This window comes from Myxocyprinus asiaticus, chromosome 41, assembly GCF_019703515.2.
Source record: "Myxocyprinus asiaticus isolate MX2 ecotype Aquarium Trade chromosome 41, UBuf_Myxa_2, whole genome shotgun sequence".
Taxonomy (NCBI): Eukaryota; Metazoa; Chordata; class Actinopteri; order Cypriniformes; family Catostomidae; genus Myxocyprinus; species Myxocyprinus asiaticus.
The window spans coordinates 20,592,844-20,600,104 of record NC_059384.1 but is presented as its reverse complement, the minus strand read 5'-3'; the positions used below and the strand labels follow the sequence as shown (position 1 = coordinate 20,600,104).

General features: G+C 47.4%; 1 pseudogene; it reads right to left on the bottom strand.

Annotated features, from left to right (window-relative positions):
• Positions 1-1,079: 1,079 nt before the first annotated feature.
• Positions 1,080-7,261, bottom strand: part of LOC127431709 (rotatin-like) — a 73,139-nt pseudogene continuing 66,957 nt past the window's right edge.

The following is a 7,261-nucleotide window of genomic DNA, read 5'->3' as shown; positions in this document are numbered from 1 at the left end:
ATGTATTTCTCTCTGGCAAAAATAATTTTGTGTGCACCCTAGTGTAGAAACACCAAAATTGTTTTGTCATTAAGGTCAGATAAATATGCAATGAAATAACCCTATCTTTTGCTGTTATAAAAATGCATCTACTCATGCGTCGTGCGTCACACAAGTATCTTTTTTCGCCAGCCCAGCACACTGCTAGGTGACATAGCTTAGTGAAAGCAAGTAAAATTGATACGCCAGACTCGCACTTGTCAGTCGTCCAGAATTTTTGTTTGTCTGGGTTTTTTTTTTTTCTTAGTTTAACCGTAATCTGTATTTAAGGTTAGATGCATAGGGAGTTTTTATTCTTATGGTATAAGCTTTGATGAGCTTGTCAGACATCCGGTGCGGCCAAATAATTTTCCACATTCACACATAGTAATTTTTACTCACATTTGCTCGCACACTAAAGACCTGTTTTTACATTGTTGATTGATGTTTTTTCAGCAAATGAGCTCAACATTGCTAATAGTGTCAAATGTGACATAACAAAAGCACTTTGAGCTGACCGTGCAGTGGCACAGATACCCGCAATACTTGAAGTCGGCCAGCAATGCCGTACCTGCAGTGATGCACAATTCCAGGCACAGAACTGAACGCTATTTTTGCGTACCGATGCAATGAAGGGGGAGTTTTCAAGTTATGCAGTTATATCATATCTAACATAACCATCTCATTCGGTAAGCCATTTATTCAATATGTATTTGATTAATATAAAATGTACAAACATGTACAAATATAACATTTACAATATAAGGGAGTTGTTTTACAAAGATAATTGTGCTAAAATACATATTTTCAAAATACACTGTGTGAATGTTATCTATGCGTTACAGAGGGGGTATGCAAAAGTATGTTGAATGTTTTGAGGGGTACACCACTGTAAAAAGTTTGGGAACCACTGGTCAAGCGAATATGAGATATGTCATGCATGTCACACAACCTGTCCATGTTGGCATGCCATGTACCCTAATTTGGCTACCAGGTGATAGATGAATTTGCACCAAAATGCCATAAAAAGCATTTACTTCTATAAAACTCAATAAGCCCATTTATTTTTCTATCCTTACTATGTGTAAGGGTAGACAGCTGGTAGGTAGCTGTGCAGTGTGTAAACCTCACTCCCCTGGCCTCAAGAGGTGTACTAGCGACTGACACTAGAGGTTGTAGCCTTTAGCCTCCTCATTAGCGTGCCCCCCTCCCATGCCAGAGATGCCGGTTCGAATCCCGCTCAGAGCGGGTCGAGCAGGACCGGTTACATATGCATGATTACATGATTAGTTATATAATATTGTTTGCATTTAGCATTGTTTTTTTTGTTTTGTTTGTTTTTTTTCATTGTAACTTAGTAGGAACAGATCTGTGACTAGTTCAGAACCACTGATCTAAACTGAAGTCTGTGTTACCGCTAGCAGTAGTTCACACATGACCTCTCCTGGCTCAGAGGGCAAGACTGCAGTTAAAGAGGAACTGGAGCTGGCCTGGTCCTTTGTGTGGCCTCCTGATTTTCTCTTGGCCTCCTCAGTGAACAGCAAGCACAGAAATTGCATGGCTGAGGTGTAGATTGGAGAGTCTGTGCACCATTGCTCCAAACAAACTTGGACGGTGTCTGAGAAGGGACAAACAAGGGCAGAAACATAAAGCATAAAGAATTCTAATATTTCATTTTTGGAGCTTTGCTTAAATTCAGAGATGAGAAGATTCAAAAGATGCAAAACTTCACAACAAACAATCGTCACCAGTGGGAAACATCTGATGAAAAGTCTCTTCAAACTTACAGGCTTTCAAAAACTGCTTCCAAAGCCTAGATGCCTGCAGGCAAGTCAGCGAGTCTTCTGCCCACCCACCTGTTCCAGCATTTCCTACCCCATCCATCAGATCTAAAACAGACTGACTGTTCTCCCTGTCTTTGTCCCGGTCTGTCATGTGCAGCAGGGACACTCATCTACACATACAGACATAATGAGCTGGCCTCCCACTGCACCTGTCTCCATCTTTCTGTCTCTTCAGCTGTCTCTTTCCTACTCAATGTCTATCCAACCCTCCCATCTCCCATCAAAATGCCTCAGTTTTTCTCTTCTCATTCATCCCTACTTTCCTATGCATATTCATCATGTTTGCTATCATTTCTCTTTGTAATCTTCTTTATTTCTGCCTTCCCTCTGTATTTGCCTGTTTCCACCCTTTGTAGCACAATTTGGTGTGTGTGCTTGTGTGTGTCACCTAAATAGCACTGCCAGTGTTTTCCCAGTGCCACACCGACAGATGGGCCGACTGCAGCTTCTTTCCTGTGCAGCAGAGTAGCCAGGAGCATCAACACATCCACCCAGGTGTGGAGCACTGCACCCTGGGCCTGCACATCTGAGGACAACCAAAACAAGCACTCACTTGTATAAAACTCACTATTCATTCATTTGAAGGTTCCATATGAATCATTTTTTTAGACTTAGGGACTTGCTGAAATGGTAAGTTCATCCAAAAATGAAACACTGTGTACCAAACCCCAAAGAACAAAAAAAAAAATATTTTTTAAGAATGTACAGGTCACAGGGGCCTGGGTAGCTCAGCAAGTAAAAGACGCTGACAACCACACCTGGAGTCGCAAGTTCGAATCCAGGGCGTGCTGAGTGACTCCAGTCAGGCTTCTTAAGCAACCAGTTGGCCCGGTTGCTAGGGTGGGTAGAGTCACATTGGGTTAACATCCTTGTGGTCACTATAATGTGGCTCTCGCTCTCAGTGGGGCGCGTGGTAGGTCTCCGCAGTAACGCACTCAACAAGCTATGTGATAAGATGTGTGGATTGACTGTCTCAGACGTGGAGGCAACTGAGATTTGTCCTCCACCACCTGGACTGAGGTGAGTCACTACGCCACCACGAATTGCGCATGCCAAAATAAAAAAATAAAATAAAAAAAGGAATGTACAGGTCGCTCTTTTCAATGCAATTACAATCAATGGGGACTGGAGCTTTTACGCTTCCAAAGAACACAAAAGCACAAAAAATCTTGTAAAAAGCACCGAAAATGTGGGAATGAACCGTTAAGACTGGTTCCCCTTCTGTCACTCACTCGATGTTGTGTCGATGTAGTGACACTAGGGGTCACTCTTGAGAGCTCTGAACACCTCAGATCTTTGAGAAAAGGCCAATGAGAATTGGCAAGTGGAATTTGCATGCCACTCCCCCGGACATACGGGTATAAAAGGAATTGGCTCGCTACAATCCATTCAGATTTTTTCTTCGGAGCCGAGCGGTTGTACTATCAGCGAGCTGAATACTGCTGTTCCATTCACCTCTTAAGAAGCGTATGCTGTTGGATATACAGCGCATTGCCAGCGGCTTTCTCTCCTTCTGCACGACAAGTGCAGATTTCGCCACTGTGCGTTTCGACAGCACTAAAAGAGTGTATGTTCCTGCTAAAGAGTATATTTTCTATATTAGAGCACACACATTGACGTTGCACATCTTTTTATAGATGCGTCTTTATAAAGATGCCTTTCCGCCCTCGATGGTGGGGTGGCCCACGGGTATACGGAGGTCCCTCAGGTGGATTCCTTTTCTTTTATGTTCGCCGCACCCCGAACGGGCTGCGGTACCAACATTATCATTAAAAGAGCAGTTTCCTCACTCCCTGGGTCACATAGCCAGTGTTTACGACCACAGTTATCACGGCAACTGGGCACTGAGCACCTGTGACTTAGACGCCGCGAATGTGGGCCCCCCGCCTTCACGCGTCCGGTTGCACCACACTCACACCCACGGCCAGGTGGTTATGACGGACTACGAGGACGGTCAAAAAGTACCTCCTCCCCTGTCGCCAACCCCCCCGACACCGGGTACATGGAGCAAGGTAAGTGCTTCGAGGGTCCCCTCAGCGCAGCCACGAGTTCAAGACAAAGCGAAGCTCCTCGACGTGGCATCCCCTGCTACCTCCCGCCATGAGGCCCCACCCACAGGTACGTTAAATGCGATTGTCCCCTTAGTGCCCCTCGCCCGGAGCTTGGATGCATGGCTAGCGCTTTCCAACCCGTCACGGTGGTTGGCCATTACCATCCGACTCGGCTATGCGATTCAGTTCACCAGGCGCCCACCCCGGTTCAGCGGCGTCCGCTTCACTTTGATGAGGGGCAAGAATGTCGCCACCTTGTGTTTGGAGATCGCGACCCTTCTGCGCAAGGGCGCGATAGAACCTGTCCCTCCAGCCGAGATGAAGAAAGGGTTTTACAGCCCTTGCTTCATTGTACCGAAGAAAGGTGGTGGGTTGCAGCCTATCTTGGACCTGTGAGTTCTGAACTGGGCCTTGCACAGACTCCCGTTCAAGATGCTGACGCCAAAGCACATTTTGGCATGTGTCTGGCATCAAGATTGGTTCACGGCGGTAGACCTGAAGGACGTGTACTTTCACGTCTCGGTTCTACCTCGACACAGACCCTTCCTACGGTTTGCTTTCGACGGCCGGGCTTATCAGTACAAGGTCCTCCCCTTCGGCCTGTCCCTGTCCCCTCGCATCTTCACGAAAGTCGCAGAGGCGGCTCTTGCCCCATTAAGGAAAGTGGGTGTCCGCATACTCAACTACCTCGATGACTGGCTGATTCTAGCTCACTCTCGAGAGTTGCTATGCGCACACAGGGACCTCGTGCTCAGGCACCTCAGCCAGCTAGGGCTTCGGGTCAATTTAGAAAAGAGCAAGCTCACCCTGGTTCACAGCATCTCTTTTCTCGGCATGGAGTTAGACTCAGTCTCGATGATAGCGCGCCTCACAAGTGAGCGCGCGCGGTCAGTGCTGAACTGCCTGAAGTCGTTCAAGCAGAGAACAGCGGTTTCACTGAAACACTTTCAGAGGTTCCTGGGGCATATGGCATCCTCGGCGCTGTTCACGCCACTAGGGTTGATGCATATGAGACTGCTTCAGCACTGGCTTCAGACTTGAGTCCCGAGATGGGCATGGCACTGCGGCACACATCGCGTGGCCATCACGCCGATCTGCCACCACTTGTTCAGCCCTTGGACAGACCTGGCATTTCTACAGGCAGGAGTTCCCCTACAGCAAGTGTCCAGGCATGTCATCATTATGACAGATGCCTCCAAGCGAGGCTGGGGTGCCGTGTGCAACAGGCACGCAGCCGCTGGCTCCTGGACAGGACCGCGACTGTGTTGGCACATCAACTGCCTCGAGTTGCTGGCAGTATTGCTCGCCCTGCGGAGGCTTTTGACGTTGATCCGGGGCAAGCATGTGTTGGTCCGGACAGACAACACAGTGACAGTAGCATATATAAATCACCAAGGTGGCTTACGCTCACGTCACATGTCGCAACTCACCCGCCGTCTTCTCCTATGGAGTCAGCGGCGACTGAGGTCGCTGCGGGCCACTCATATCCCGGGCAACATCAACGCCACAGCGGATGCACTGTCACAGCAGGTGACGCTCAGGGGAGAGTGGAGACTCCACCCCCAGGTGGTCCAGCTGATTTGGAGTCAGTTCAGCAAAGCACAATTAGACCTTTTTGCCTACCGAGAAACCTCCCACTGTCCGCTCTGGTATTCTCCAACGGGGGCCCCCCTCAGCCCAGATGTGCTGGCACACAGCTGGCCCCAGGGGCTGCGCAAGTATGCATTCCCCCCAGTCAGCCTACTTGCACAGACCCTGTGCAAGGTCAGGGAGAACGAGGAGCTGGTCACCCTCGTGTCCCCGTATTGGCCCACCCAGACTTGGTTCTCAGACCTCACGCTCCTTGCGACAGCCCCACCCTGGCGAATTCCCCTGAGGAATGACCTTCTTTCTCAGGGATGGGGCACCATCTGGCACCCGCGCCCAGACCTCTGGAACCTCCACGTCTGGCCCTTGGATGGAACGTGGAAGACCTAATTGGCCTACTACCAGTAGTGGTAGACACGATCACTCAGGTCAGAGCTCTCTCCACGAGGCAGTTTTATACCCTGAAGTGGCGTCGGTTCGTGAATTGGTGTTCTTCCCGAGCTGAAGACCCTCAGAGATGCGCAGTCAGGTCAGTGCTTTCCTTCCTGCAGGAGAGGCTGGAGGAACGGCTGTCCCCCACCACCATGAAGGTGTATGTGGTCGCCATAGCGGCACACCATGACATAGTGGACGGTAAATCCTTAGGGAAGCACGACCTAGTCATCAGGTTCCTGAGAGGTGCCCAGAGGCTGAATCCTCCTGGGCCACGCCTGTTCCCCTCATGGGATCTCTCCGTGATCCTCCTGGGCCTTCGTGGAGCCCTCTTTGAGCTGCTAGAGTGAGTCGGATTGAAAGCCCTCTCCTTGAAGACGGCCCTCCTGATTGCGCTCACCTCCATCAAGAGGGTCGGGGACAAGCGTTCTCTGTCTAAATGTCTAAAATTTATAATTAGCTAAACAATTACTGTCCACAAACCATGTATTTGCCACCATTAAAATAAATTGTACGTGGGCACTTCCTACAAGACAGAAAAAAGACAAAAGTGCCCACGTGCAATTAATTTTAATGGTGGCAAATACATGGTTCATGGACAGTCATTTGTATGCTTTTCTTGCTATTTGCATGTAATATTATCAATCAAACACCATGTATAGCACTCAACATCCTCAAAGGAACCCATTTATGCAACTTACAACTCATAATACTGTATTATTTGCATTAAAATGATTGTCCATGAACCATGTATTTGGTGTCCATTAAATAAGCTGCAGATGGGACCTTCCTTTTGGACTTTAATCATTTTTTTTTTTTTTGTGAAAAATTGCCACATTTTTTTAATTTATATGACTTTATTCGTATTTATATTAAATATTATCAATAAAACATCATGTATGACCCTCAGAACACTCCTATAAATGCATGTATGTAACTTACAACTCTTTAAAATGTATAATTAGCTAAAAAATTACTGTCCACGAACCATGTATTTGCCACCATTAAAATAAGTTGTACGTGGGCACTTCCTACAAGACAGCAAAAAGACAGAAGTGCCCATGTACAATTTATTTGCATTGCCCAAAATAGTCACTTGGTGGACATCTGTTTTTATTGGGTGGGATAGATTAATTCACTGAATATCACATTTAGGTGACTGTATGACACCCCCTGAACAATATATACCCTTCAAAACCTCGAAATTCGACTGTCCACGAACCACCTAAATTTTGAATAGGATAAATTGTACATGGGATCACCATGTCTCAGCTCTAGATTGAGCTAGCAAGTTGAAACTGGTACTGCTGTGCTCATCTCAACCTCCTC